The sequence below is a fragment of the Podarcis bocagei genome, assembly GCF_964188305.1.
Source record: "Podarcis bocagei genome assembly, chromosome: 3".
In the NCBI taxonomy this organism is placed as follows: Eukaryota; Metazoa; Chordata; class Lepidosauria; order Squamata; family Lacertidae; genus Podarcis; species Podarcis bocagei.
Window position 1 is genome coordinate 19,136,896 of NC_138127.1, and position 14,857 is coordinate 19,151,752.

At 42.6% G+C, this 14,857-nt stretch overlaps 1 long non-coding RNA gene across 3 annotated transcripts in view; it reads left to right on the forward strand.

Annotated features, from left to right (window-relative positions):
* The first annotated feature begins 5,229 nt into the window (after positions 1-5,229).
* Positions 5,230-14,857, forward strand: part of LOC308583267 — an 84,980-nt gene continuing 75,352 nt past the window's right edge. For 2 of the 3 annotated variants that reach the window (XR_014006144.1, XR_014006146.1), the window contains exons 1-2: positions 5,230-5,397; positions 7,339-7,470. This is a non-coding gene — a long non-coding RNA (uncharacterized lncRNA). Of the gene's footprint in view, positions 5,398-5,680; positions 5,773-7,338; positions 7,471-14,857 lie in introns of all 3 variants that reach the window. The other variant, XR_014006145.1, reaches the window with a different exon arrangement.

Below are 14,857 nucleotides of genomic sequence, written 5' to 3' on the forward strand. Positions count from 1 at the left end.
TCTAATGCCTGCAATTCCCCACACAGTAATGTACACAGTCATCATTTGGTGTGGTTTTCTTTTGTCTCAGTGGAACATTAATGCACATGGAAGAGGCTGCTGGGAGGGCGAACAGGGATTCCTTGCCTGCTCTTTGCTTTTGGGTCAATTGTTGTGTTGCCTTGGCTGTCCAGTGACTTGCTCTGCCCTGTCCCTTCTGGATTCTGTGTCTGTCTTGGAATCAGTTTGCCCATCATTCTCACAACCTTGCTCGAACCTTTCTGAACGAGCTCCGCTCCGCTCATCCCCCCCATCCCAAACTGCCAATGACATTAGTCCAGTAAAATATATGTTATGCTTCTACGCTCTTCACCCTGAGCTCCTCCTCAGAGGATGTGAAATGTTAAAAGTATTCCCAGCCAGTTTGTCATCCCTAAGAGAAGCTGAGCTTTGTGGCTTGTATTCGACAGGCTCCCAATATGCTGTACTGTAGCCTTATTGGAGTTCACCGATTGGGTCTGCGTTGCTCCGGGACAGGAGGAAGGAAGTCAAAATGACACTGAGGTTGCTTCAAAGAAAGTGTTTATTCTGCTCTCTGAATAGCAGAACGCACCTGGGTGGTGAGTCCACAGCAAGTACAAAGAAATGACAAGTTTCATGCAGTATATATATCCTCCAGGCATCCTCTCCCCCTTCCCCAGCCACGTCAACTAGTATACGCAGGTTGACATCACATATGTTCCTGCTCTGGTACTCTCAACCATAAAAGGATCTTCCTTCCTGTACTTCTGACCATAAAAGGATCTTCCTCTTTCTACTCTTATCTGGGAAGACGTCATAATCTCTGGGAACACGCTTTTGGCCTTTCCCCCGGACATTGGTCTTGCGCATATTTTGTGGTCAGCACATAAAATAAAGTTCTGATGTGTTTTCGTTGTTCCCCTGGGGAGCCAAGGCCATCCCTTGCCTGTCCTGATAAAGGACAGAACTGTTTATGCAGTTGTGTCCTTATTATGGTTTTGCTCAACAGTTCAAGTTTTACGCATTTAAAAGTGCTCTCTTTTGAAAGAACAAAAGGGGGGGGGGGGTTGAGTCAGTTTTAAACTTGCTACACAGAAACCCATTCCCTCAGTACCGCTTCTCCCTTTCTGCATTTGGCAGACTTTCTACCTTGTGAAACAAAGCCTACATTCTTAAAGCAACATACATTTGTTTATGTGCCTATTTATGCTTTGCCTTACCCTATCCCCACTCCTAATGCACACACACCAACTGCAAAATTGCTGGGGGTGGGAGGGAGGGAGAAAATGAGTGTTGATGATCACACAGGCACTCTAGGAGATACCAATCTTTTTGGGTTCAGGGGCACCATTGGAATTGGAGTGCTGTGGGCACCACTCACAAAAGGGCTGCCGCAGTCAGGGTGGTGTAACACAAAAAAGGCATCTACATCAGCCACTGCTGTGTTTGCTCAAAGACAGCAGCTCTTTGCTCCTCTCCTTGGCTCAGAATTGAAGGGAGGGTGGTTGCCCAATCCTGGCATCCAATGAAATGTGTGTATGTTTTAAGGGGCATATTCAATATCGGTGAGGCTGAACCAATGCAAACAGGAACTAAGCAGAAAGATCAAAGAATCTATCTTCTCTGTTCAAGTAGACAAAAACCTACAGAACTGGATGACCACACACACACACACACACACACACACACACACACACACACACACATATATATATATATATATATATATATATATATATCCACTTGTGGTGGAGTTCACTCAATTCCTCCCCATGACTACAGTCTCCTGTGTCCTCCAAAAGCCACTGCTGAGGACCAAAGGACCCTTTGAGACGAGATGGGGAAACTGGAAGAACGTGATATGGTTGCCTGCACTAGAGGAACAGCCTTTCTGCTCATGCAAAACACTTTTGGATCCAAGTCTATGCTTTCAACTTCAGAGAACTGTCATGTGATTCCCACCCAGAAAGCTTTACAGAGTCAGACCTTCTTACCTTCAGCAACAGAACCATGTTGTGCATTTAATGAAAATCTTCTACCTCCACTGTTGGGAGCAGTATGCGTCAGGATAGCAGCTGCTGAGTATCACAAGTGAGGAGAGCAGTGTTGCATTTTCAGGTCCTGCTTGTGAGCTTCCCATAGGCATGTGGCTTAAGAACAGCATGCTGGACTTAGATCAGCCTTTGGTGTGACCCAGAAGGGCTCTAATGTTCTTGGGGCCCTGTTTGCGCCATATTACTAGGTCAAAATGTTGGCCATATGCATCCAACATTGGCCCAAGGGGATGCACCTCAGAGGTCTTTTGCATTATACTCAGTTGTGTTTCATTAAGACATCTGCCTCCCACCGAACAGTTTAATTCCCAGAGCCCATGATGAACCACCTGTTCTAGGAATCCCGCAAGATGTTGGTATGCATGTAAGACAGAAAAATCGACCAAGCTGAAGGATATCAGGTGCTGCCCTTCTGAAGTTCAGTGGGCTGTTCTCTCTGAAGAGCAATTATTCCTTATGGCCAGCCCTCCCTCCCCCCACCACTTTCAAATGCAAACAAATCTTTTTACAAATGTCGTAGATGGGTCATGACACTCCAGTGCATACACAATGAACACCTTAACTTTATTGCAAAGACTGTGTGTGTTTAAAAAAAGGAACATATTGTGCTGACATTGTAAGGAAGCCCTTGGCGTCTGATAGTTTAACTGAGTCTCTTAATGTTTGACAAATGATTCCAGTTCAGCATCTGCCTTTGAAAGCAGGAGATAATATGGGACTGGCTCAATGTTAAACACTTTTTCTAGGGCAGCATGCAATTTGATGGGCTGCAGGGAAAGCTAACAGCTTTATACAATGGCCCGCTTCCAAATGGCCACACAATTCTTTTCCTTACGTCGAAATTACAGTGTTTTACAAAAGGGGAAAAAGGCAGGGGGGATTTCTTAGCTGCGATGTTCTTTATTTATTGAAGATGTGAAAGCTTCAAGTGCAAGTGAAATGCAATGTCTAATATTTGCAAATTGTTCCAGAATGAAAGTGAAGCAATTGGCCTCTGCTCTCTGTAATATTTCTGTATTGCTATCATTAAGCCCCATTGGGTTGATGCTTTGATAAGTGGTGGTCAGATGTTGGCCTCCAAGATTGCTATATGCAAGCTCCCCACCCCCCTTTTTTCTTTTGGTGTATGTATGTGTTCCTATCCCTTTTGTTTTGTATTCAGCAATACTGGATGCTATATAATGGGAAGTGAAATAGAAATCTTAAATTTGGAAGCAGAGGAAAAGCTGAGCAACGAAATGTTTCTCAGCTGTGATTTGCTTTCTTGCAGAAGCCTCGTTTTCTTTAAAATTGTACGCTAAACATATCCTGTAAACTTGTCATCCGGGTGCCTAAAATCCATGTTAATTGCCAAAATGAGAGGTAGTGGGAGGACTCAGGTCTGCCTGGAAGGTGTCCATTGTCAAGGAAGGCAACTCTGCACACACACAGGGGCACACTCATTTTTATTATTCCTTCTCATGTTCTCTACATTGCATAGAGAGAAACTCTATGCAATTAACAATGAATTCAAAGGGAAAAGAAACAAGAAATTGATTTTCCCCGCCCCCTGAACTGAAAAGTCCCAAATATTGCAACCTTTCCCCATAGGGGAGTTGCAACCCCTTTATCATTTCAGTTGCCTTTATTTCTGCACCATTTGCAGCTCAGTAGTATTCTTTTTGGAGGTGCAGCAACCAGAATCTGTACACAGTATCCAAGTGTGGCTGCACCATTTATTTGTATAACAGAATGGTGGTTCTGGCAGTTTTATTTTCAATCCCTCTCCTAATTATCTCTAACATGGGATTCATTCTTTTTTCAGCTACCAAACACTGCGCCAACATCCACCAGATTCCTGCCATTTCAAATCCCATTGGCACATATGTCATTAATATTTTTGCTGCAAGTGCCTCACTTTACACTTCTTTACATCATTAAATTGCATTTTCCAGTTTTAGGCTTTCCATACGTCAGGAAAATTCCTGACATGTCCTGGTTTTGGGGGAAACCTGGATGTATGTCAATGTGGCGGAAACAGCTCCAAAAGCTTAACATCACTATTTTGGGTTTTCCTCCCAAACAATTTGGGTTTGTTCCACCAAAAAAGCTCAACAATTTTGGCGGTTTCCTTAAAAAGAAGTTCAAAAAGCTCACTCTTTGTGGGTGTCAGGAATCTTACCTTTTGAAATATGGCAACCCCACCAGTTTTAGGGTAAGCTCCTTTTATAGCTCCTCACAAACCCCTTACATTTTTACCACCTTCAGCAATTTGATGTCATCAACATATTTGGCAAAGTCACTGCTCACTCCCTATTTCCATATTGTTTAGGAAGAACTTTAAAGGCACAGGTCCCACTACAGATACATTCTGATACTTAGATCTGTGAGGTTTGCAGCCAAAATCACAAACACATGTTTTGCTTAGCTAAACGCACGACTAGTGTTGTAAATAAAAATATGCCCTTTTCCCTTATGGGGTATCCAAGAGCCCATATAGAGTCCTTACATAGGTTCCCTATTGGTAGGAGAAAATAACAGAGGCCAACCAGAGAATATTGAGAAGCAAAGCAGCTAGTAAGCTTGATCTTTATTGATCTGCAACAGGGTACTCCCCTCACACGCAGGAGAGGAAGAGGACCCAGAACAATGGCGTGCAAGGCCTTATAAAGACTTTTGAAATTCCCATTCTCTAGATCAAGACCACCCCCAGAAACATTATGCATACATCACAGAAGGGGTGTAACCTAAGACCACCCCTCAGATACATCCCACCTACATCAGAAATTTTAATGTTGTTTTTCTCCTGTCACAGTTTATCTCCTGTCTGGCAAGTTACTTGATTGGATTGCCTGGGGAGCCTGGCCATTCTTTTGTAGTGGTAAAATACTTATTTCCTGGGCCAGGTCACAGGCTCACACCTTATTCAAACAGACATATCCTTGAGACAGGATTTGTGAGGAAAGAGACAATGGGGAGGCTTTTCCAGTTTAACCTTGCAGAGAAACATTTGCTCAGTTTAGGAATCATCATGGTTCCAGGTTGGCTTTCCTGTGCTGATCTATGTACGTGTGGTTATGAACGTTGCCATATATCTAAGACCATAAAATTCCTATCACACTAGTACACAGAGAGTTCTTGAACTTCCTAGAGAGGACTCTGTGAGGTCACTTCCTTTGCCACCTCTAGTCAAGAACTGTGTAACAAAGGCAGCAAAACTTTTTAAGTCCTTCTGCCTGTGAGGAAGGCACTCTTCACCATGGTCTTCAGCCATGTTAGCTAAGACTACCAACTTTTATTTTACTGTAACTTAGAAGTATTTTTATGCACACTACCTTGCTATATTTGCTTCCTGCCTCAAAATGTACGCAAACTCCCCTCCGCCCTTCGTTTATTTCACTAAAAACGTGTAGTTCGTTCTCTGCACTGGGGGTGAAGAGGGGGGAGGTCAGTGGGCCACAAATGAAAGGGGTAGAAGGTTGCAATTGCCTAATTCCTTACCTTTAATAAGCTGCAAAACTTGTAATCGCTTTACTCTGCTAAAAAGGCTTCACAGTCAGATTACTTTTGTATCTCTCCCACACAATGTGGGGTAGGAGGTTTAGAGCTAAATCTACAAATTTAATCCTCAAATCCATCTTCCACAGGATCAACCTCGAGCATGCATGTACGTATGCAATTGGGTGTGCATTAGTGCCACGGGGAGCTGCAAGCTTAAGAAGTAGTAAAGTAAAAAAAGGTAAAGGACCCCTGGATGGTTAAGTCCAGTCAAAGGCGACTATAGGGTGTGGCGCTCATCAACACTTTCAGGCCGAGGCAGCTGGTGTTTGTCTGCAGACAGCTTTCAGGGGCATGTGGCCAGCATGACTAAACCGCTACGGGACACAGTGGCGGAAACCAGAGCGTGCAGAAACACCGTTTACCTTCCTGCCCCAGCAGTACCTATTTTATCTACTTGCACTGGCGTTCTTTCGAACTGCTAGGTTGGCAGGAAGTAGTAGAGGGGCAGTGAGGCACCAAAAGTGGTGCCAGATGTGGGTGGGTGAGCCCCAAACAAAGATAAATGTGTCATTTTACCTTGGAATACTTCTGGGAACCACTGTCTTGAGAGAAGGAACACTATTCCCATACTCTCTTCGCCGCTTGTTTCACCCACCAAATCCCATATAAAACAATGCAGATTCTTTACGGTTTTGTTCTATATTATTTGCTACCTTAATAATGAACCATTCAAGGTTTCTTAGTGACTCTGTCCAATAAAGGATCAAACCAATGGTAAATTATCCCCGAGTATTGTATGCAACTCTTTGTTGGATACTCAGGAGGCCTCTGCCTGCCGCCTTGGCTGGGTTGGAAATTCACTGTCAGAAAACTCAGAAACCTAGGGATTTTAGCAGAGTTCCAGAAATGTGCTCTCTTAGCAATTGTGGTGGTGAAAAAAGATAGTTTGGGGCCATTTATCTTTTAGTTGTCCTGTGGGTAAGCAGAGCCTTGACACTAGGCCGCCATTACACTCTCAGGCAAACCATGCCCCATCCTCCTCCTCCCTTTAAAATAAGGTGGGTGTTGTGGTGAACTGTGAGGCTTGGGACATAAAATGTGTTAACAGAGGTGTAAGCGAAGGAGCGATGGCAGGGCTGGCAAGCAGTGGCGTAGCGTGGGGGTGCAGGGGGGGCCGGCCGCACCGGGCGCAACATCTGGGGGTTAGGGTTAGAGGGCGCAAATCCACGGGTTAGGGGGCGCAAATCCACGGGTTAGGGGGCGCAAATTACTTGCCTTGCCCCGGGTGCTGACAACCCACGCTACACCACTGCTGGCAAGCAGAGCAGGCGGGTGGGGGACAACCTCTAGTCTAATAAACAAATAGATAGGCCCTTGGTATGCTTGTTTTGAAATGCAGCTCTCAGATCTTAGCTATCTAGCTCTTGTTAGGTGATGAGAACTATTATGGCTAACTGCAGAGAGCTTTCTCTCTGCCTGTGTGGGTTTTTTTAAATTAAAAAACAACAACACAGCAGGCTTTGACTTGCATTGCCAAAAGAAGTATCTGGAATATGGGTTGGGTGGGTGGCATGGTAAAACGCGATCGTGAAGTGATAAGTTGCCACCATATTACAGTGTGCCGGGAGGTGGGAGCGGAGAAATCTCTAAATGGCATTTGATCAGTGCACTTATCACCACCTAAAATGGTTCATGTGACCCTCTTAGAGGAAGGTTGAAGTACTCTCTAGCTAGTATCCAGGCTACATCCAGATATGCTGTTTCCAGGTGAGCTGCTTTGATATTGCTGCCCTATATTTTCCAGAACAATGCAATTTTGACTCTGCAGGATAGCAATTCCTGTGCACACTGGCAAACTTTTGTGTGAGCATCAGTGATCTCCTTTGACAGCGTCTTCTTTCATTCCAAAACAGATTCTCAGCTGGAGGAGATGGAGGTAAAAAAAAAAGTCACCTTTTTCCGTCTTACATTGAGAGTGTTATTACTTATTTATTTTAAAGTCCTTGCATAGAATTAAATGTCCTATCTTGAACAGAATCATTTTCTATCCTGCCTAGAGAGGATGTACAATTTAGAATCTGGGTCACTTGTTCTAGGCAAGGTGTAATATACTAAATGCTGAGGACCCCAGTCAATTGTGGCATGTACAAGTTTGTGCTTGGTTTATGTTGAATCTGCTAGCATTTTGCCTCACCACCAGCAGGCATGCCATATTACATTTTTTAGGGCTATGGCAACACGAACATTTTGGGGGGCATATCTAGGGAAGGGTCATAGCTCATTAGCAGAACATCTGCTTTGCATGCACAAGATGTTGGGTACTGCTGCCAGTCAATACTGAACTAGATAACTAATGGTTTAACTTGGTATAAGGCAGCATAACAACAACAACAACAACAACAACAACAACTATTTGTACCCCGCTCATCTGACTGGGTTGCCCCAGCTACTCTGGGTGGCTTCCAGCACATATAAAAACATAATAAAGCATTGCATATTTAAAAACTTCCTGATACAGGGCTGCCTTCAGATGTCTTCTAAAGGTGGGTGGGTAGCACTACCAAGGTGGGTGGGTAGCACTACCAAGGAGGCCCTCTGCCAGGTTCCCTGTAACCTCACTTCTTGCAGTGAGGGTAATGCTAGAAGGCCCTCAGAGCTAGCTCTTGTGCATCTATATTTATTTTCTGGGAGAGGGTGATGTGCACTAGCATGATCTTGCAGCCAGAGATGCCACATTGGACTAGTGAAAGATTTGGATAACCATCTCTATTTGGAAAGTGACATCAGGTTGCTTTATCACTTCAGACCACAGATGGAAGCTCACAGGCTGAAATGCTTCCTCACAAAAATATACATATATACAGAAAATGAATGCTTTGGAGAAGAGGTCTAAAAAAGCCAATGCAATTCTGGGCTGCATCAATAGGAGTATAGCATCTAGATCAAGGGAAGTAATAGTGCCACTGTATTCTGCTCTGGTCAGACCTCACCTGGAGTACTGTGTCCAGTTCTGGGCACCACAGTTCAAGAAGGACACTGACAAACTGGAACGTGTCCAGAGGAGGGCAACCAAAATGGTCAAAGGCCTGGAAACGATGCCTTATGAGGAACAGCTAAGGGAGCTGGGCATGTTTAGCCTGGAGAAGAGGAGGTTAAGGGGTGATATGATAGCCATGTTCAAATATATAAAAGGATGTCACATAGAGGAGGGAGAAAGGTTGTTTTCTGCTGCTCCAGAGAAGCGGACACGGAGCAATGGATCCAAACTACAAGAAAGAAGATTCCACCTAAACATTAGGAAGAACTTCCTGACAGTAAGAGCTGTTTGACAGTGGAATTTGCTGCCAAGGAGTGTGGTGGAGTCTCCTTTTTTGGAGGTCTTTAAGCAGAGGCTTGACAACCATATGTCAGGAGTGCTCTGATGGTGTTTCCTGCTTGGCAGGGGGTTGGACTCGATGGCCCTTGTGGTCTATTCCAACTCTATGATTCTATGATTCTATGATTTGCAGTCTAAAGTACAGTCCACATACAAATTTACTACCTTGGTGAGCAGTAAACACCAGCCTCGCCTCCCATCTGAACTGGTACAGTCTTAGGAAAAGAAACTTGATACTGTTTGCATCAAAAAACTATAAAGGGTAAAGAGAAACTGCAATATATTTCAGTGAGTTAAGAAATTACAGTGGCTTTGCTCTGCTTATCCAAGTTTTTGATATGACATTTGATGCAACAGGAAAAAGAGATCAGCCTTTCAGACTGTAACAGAATAAATTCAGATACTTGCCCATGATCTGCAAATCTCTGCCTTTTTCTGGATTTTAGAAAATGCAGGATCAAAGATGTGGGAATTAATTAGCAAAGTAAAATGGTTTCAAAGAGAATTACTTTACATGCATTGCTTCTGTTCCTTTGTCATAATAAGAGAGTCACTATTTCATAGCATATTGCCATTGCAGTGTTAAAAAAAAAAGGTGTTTACATGTCATTAGTTTATGGCTGACTACATATGCAGAGCACACCTTTCCTTAACGACAAAGACCATCTCAGTCAATTACTTTAAATCAATTTATGGCTTTGAGACATATACAGTGTCTCTCTCTGTCTGTGTGTGTGTGTCTGTATTCCAAAGCTTGCACAGGAAAAATGTCACTTGCTATCCAACCAAGGGCAAGCCTGAAACATATGGTTACAATATCTGTGCCTTCATTGGGCTCCTGGGAGTATTCAGTGACAAATCAATGAAAATCTCTTGTACATGGGCTAGTGCAAAGTGGTGTGCATTGAGGGTGATAATGGAGCCGCCCTGTGCTATGATATTGGTAGCTGTGCTGCTTCCTTCACCCGCTCCCTTGCACGGATGCATTTTAAGCAATTATTCCTTTGTGAATAAGAATTACAACAGTTTAACTTAAAATGAACAGAGAAACAGAAAACAGGTCTGGCTTTCCACTTACACACCAGAGAGGAGAATGTCCCGTAAATCTGTCAGATGAATGACTCCCTAAACTGTATTCCTTCGTCTGTCTATGAACAATATTGGATGATTCACAAGAAAATCTCCCAGACATGAAAGGGTAATTATGATGTGGTCCATCAGTCATTCCCAGGGTTTGGCTGCACCAGCGCTCCTTCCTGCAAGTCTTACACATGTGTGCCTACCCTCAAGTGAGCCCCACTGAATATGTGTGTGTGGGATTACAGCTTTTTGTGTGTGTCAAGGTGTTACTGTTTGTATGTTTCTTACATTTCCACATCCCCCCCCCCCCGGGGCTGTGTGGGAATCTCTTCATATTATGTTTTTATTATTTTAAAAACAGTGCTGAATTAGGGCACATATCAAATGAATAGCATCGTCAGCAGCCACTCTTAAGAATTCCAGAAAAACTAAAGCAGCTAATCTCTAGAATTTATGATTGGGAAACCTTCCTCTGAGGCTTTTAATCGCAATTTAGAAACAATAGGGCTTTCACATTCCCTAAGCAAAGTAGTTCAAAATTGAAAAAGAGAGTGCTTTATGGCTCGGTTTATTTATATTTATATTAAATTAGGATTTTCAGTATGCCTAATTAGTATAATTAATCAAGGTTCCCCTTGAATATTCTCTACAGCTATTCTGTGACCTTTCTAGTTTGAGTAGTGGGTTGCAACATCGCTCTTCCACTGATATCCACTGTTCTACAGCTAACTTATTTGATGCTATAAAATGTCACACTCTCCCCCCCTTTACAGTTTTCCCCCTTTTTATTGTTCAGTTGAATATTGATCTGTATTGAGTGCAAGTTATCCTTTCTTCTTCCCAGAGCACTGGCCTTATGCTGTGCTGTACAAAAAGATCAGCTCCATCTGTACTTTTATTGTTTTGAAAAGTTAAACACTTCAAGGTGAAATTTAGGTGATAAAACCTACACTTTTTCCTCATGCTGACATCTTTTCCGATGCTTAGCTATACCAGTCTACATTTGCAACTGGCTGTAAGGTTAAAGGATCGGCAAAAACCCACTAAAGCATGGGCAGCGAACCTGCGACCCTCCATATGTTGTTGGAATCCAAGTCCCCTTAGCTATAGCCAGCATGACTCAGTGGTCAGGGGATGATGGGAGCAGTAGTCCAGCAAAATCTAGAGGGTCACAGAGCCCCCATCGTGCGATAAACCCTGGGCAAGGCATACCGTTCTCACTGTTGCCAACCATCCAGAAAAACCCTGGCATAGATGGAAAGCACCATCTTAAAAGGCGTTACCCTTTCTGTCTCATACAGGAAGGAACGTCTCTTATTTGAGGGTGCCCTGTTATAATGCATGCAAGCATCATCTATGCTTTGTTTTGTTTTCCTTTAGAGCTGTTGTTTTTACTCGCATGAAAATATATTCAAATTACAGTGATTACAAGCAACAAACACAATTAAGTTTTGGGGTTTTTTTAACAGCAGCATGTCAATTCATAATACTCACAGAGGCACGAGGCTCAAGAGCTCAGGGCTGGCCATACTTTCTCAGACTTTGCTACTGGATTGCCCTTCATTGATGTTCGATGGATGGATTGGGCTGGTCCCTCTTGAGTTGGAGCCTAGACTGTTGCTCAGGACAGTGTCCTTGACACTGATCTGTCTACAGTGCTCCTGGGCTGATGGATCCAGCCTGCTCATCTCACTCCTTGATCTTGGTCAGAAGCATATTTTATTTTACTAATTCCATTGAAAGTGTGCTCAAATTCTGCATTTTATACACTTTATTAGGCACGTATTATTATCAGTATAACATCATACGCACATTTATCCACATTAGATGCATATACACACCAGATTTCTTAAACATATATTTATACAGTTACAGATAGGTAGCCGTGTTGGTCTGCCATAGTCAAAATAAAAAAATTCCTTCCAGTAGCACCTTAAAGACCAACTAAGTTAGTTCTTGGTATGAGCTTTCGTGTGCATGCACACTTCTTCAGATACACGTGTATCTGAAGAAGTATCTGAAGAAGTGTGCATGCACACGAAAGCTCATACCAAGAACTAACTTAGTTGGTCTTTAAGGTGCTACTGGAAGGAATTTTTTAATATATTTATACAGTTCTGCTGCAGAAATATAGTACCACCTGGTGTACACTCTTTTTATATGTACAACACGTGTATATTTCTGCATACAATTTTGCATACAATTAGTCAGGCTTAAAACAAACAAACCAGAATCCCAGAGCATTCAAGCAGCTTGGATGTAAGCAGGTGCTTGATGCGAGACATGCCAGTAAAGTTTGATTTGGTTGGAACAGTTACATTCTGTGTATAAAACCTCACAATCCGTGATTTTAAGGTGTTTAAACTGTTTTCAGTATTGTATTTTGATGTTATTACCTTCTCTGGGACCTTAGGGCGAAGGGCTGGTTAATGATGACGATGATAATTTCCATAGCTGGAGATTCAAATGTAGAATTCTGTCAACGGAAGCTTTGTGCAAATTTTGCTGCTTGTGCAACAGGGCTCTTCACTTCTTTCTCCCCCACCCCCGGACCCCTAAAATTGGCTGTGGAGGGGATCAGGAGGACATACCCTCCATAGTGCATGGGGGGGGGAGTGAAGGAGGGCACGCTGCCTGGCAAGTCAAGACACTTGCCCTCTTGGAACAATCAGAAGAGCGTGATGTTGAATTCCTCCCCTGTTGTTTCTTTCCGGAAATGGAATCCTACAACAGAAAGGGGAATGCCAGGTTCATTCACACAAGAGTGACTTAGAATACATAGAGGGGGCTTTGCCCAGAAAGGCCATGTTGTTGAAGCCCCTCATTTTTTAGGAAATACCATTTGATCAGAATTAAGTATTCAAACTGTGGGGGAGACATACATCTTTTTTATAATATGACTGCCTGCGCTTTTTTATTATTTCTAGCACTGCATTTAGGTGTGAAAACGGGAGAGCAACACCATAGGCAGCTTTATTCCTGATGAACTAAGAGACCACCAGATTTATTCATGCCCCCAGGGATGAGGGATCCTTGACAGCTTGTGTTGCAGCTTAATATTGTAATTGATCTCATTTGCTGGCCTTTTGCACTGCTCCCCTTTCAGTCTTGTATGCTAAATAATTCAGACCTCTTATTTTCCCACAGCAAAAGAAACTCTGACTTCAATCATGCTTTTTACTGTTGCAGGAGCCTGTGGATCAAAAGTAGTAGTAATAGAAGGCCCCTGTGACGTAGATCACTTAACGTGACAGCTTTTTATTCATGCTGTGAGGATGTTCACCATCTGGTTATTTGATTAAAGTATTGTCTCATTCATATATATATATATATATATATATATATATATATATATATATATATATATATATATATATATTAGAACCCCCACTACAAAATGTTTCCTTTTTTATGGGTAAATCTGTAGCCATGAAAGATGCACTGAATTGTTTGGGGCAATGTGGCCACATTGGTGCCATTCTATTAACCAATGAGGCAGGTTTCAGGTAATCTTTATGGCTCAAAACACAGGTAATTAAGCAGGGGCCAAGTAAAAGAATTGCAGAAAACGTAGGTAACATAGCAGTTTAACTTGTGTAGGACTCAAATGGTGGCTGCAAAGCAGAAGGACTCAAATGGTGTCATGCATAGAGGGTCCCCTACCCAACTCAAATGGCATCAGGTAGTAAATGCAAGGGACTTGGTTAATAGCAGACAATCACTGTTGGAAATAAATTAATCTGATTGGTCAGACACTGATTACCAGTAAACTGACAGCGGAGGCAGTCAGAGTTAATTGAGCTCCAATCAGGGTTCAAGCGAAGCAGGCTCAGCAAGGGAAAGAAACACAATAAAACTAGCTATAGAGGCACATCCGTGTTGGTATCACCCACGTAGGACCAGTTCCAGCTTAAGCAAAGGCTTTTGGAAAGGTGTTCGCACCTTGGCTAGAGACGGGATTAGAAATGGTTTGAGGACTATTGATTAGTTTGAAGCTGTCTTAAGAAACAGTTCATTAAATTCTATTTTTTAAAACGTATAAAACACAGGTCTCTAAAACTACTTCTTCATCTGGGGCCAGCATTTGTTGATTTCCAGTCAAACTAGTTTAGCAGCATAAGAGAGTTTATTTTTCATCTCGCTCCTGTTTAGAGTTAACTTCAGATGGAATGGTGAACTAATCTAAAAATGATCTAAAATGGATTTTTGGTGGGATACCTAAAATGTCACGGTTTTATGGTCCAATATCTTTGCCCTTTGTACAAGTGGAAGCAAACATCTTAGTGTTTCCCTTTTGGAAGCGGGTGATTTTTCCTCCCGAGTTGATAAAGCATTTCTGCTTCAGAGCCTCCCAAGTGGTACTGATTATCGGACAATTTGATTATTGGTTTCATAGGCCAGAACTGACTCATAACATGTATTTTAGAATGTTTATGGGGAAAATAAAGTTTTAAAGTCTACTCTAGTGTTGGTGGCAAGGAGGTTACTTTTTTGCCTTCACCATTGCATCCCTGCAGTGTTGTCCATCAGAGCTTCTCCAGGTAGAGAAAAGGTTGTTGCATCCACTCATTTCAGAAGGAGATGCTCCTCCTGGGGTCAGCTCTGCCTAGTGGCCTGTGGTCAGTTGTCATGCATGCACATTCACTACCCAACTTACATTCTCCTCTTCCTGTTATAAGAATATATGCAGGAAAGCCTGCTGGTAAAGAAATGAATTTGAACATCTGGCTCCCTGGATGTTAAATAGAAACAATTATTATTTTAATATTGTCGTCATGATTTCTGAGTATGAAAATGTTTGATTTTAATATATGTTTATATATCAGTCTTCAATCATGCTTCTATTACTTCCACACCCAGTGGTAGG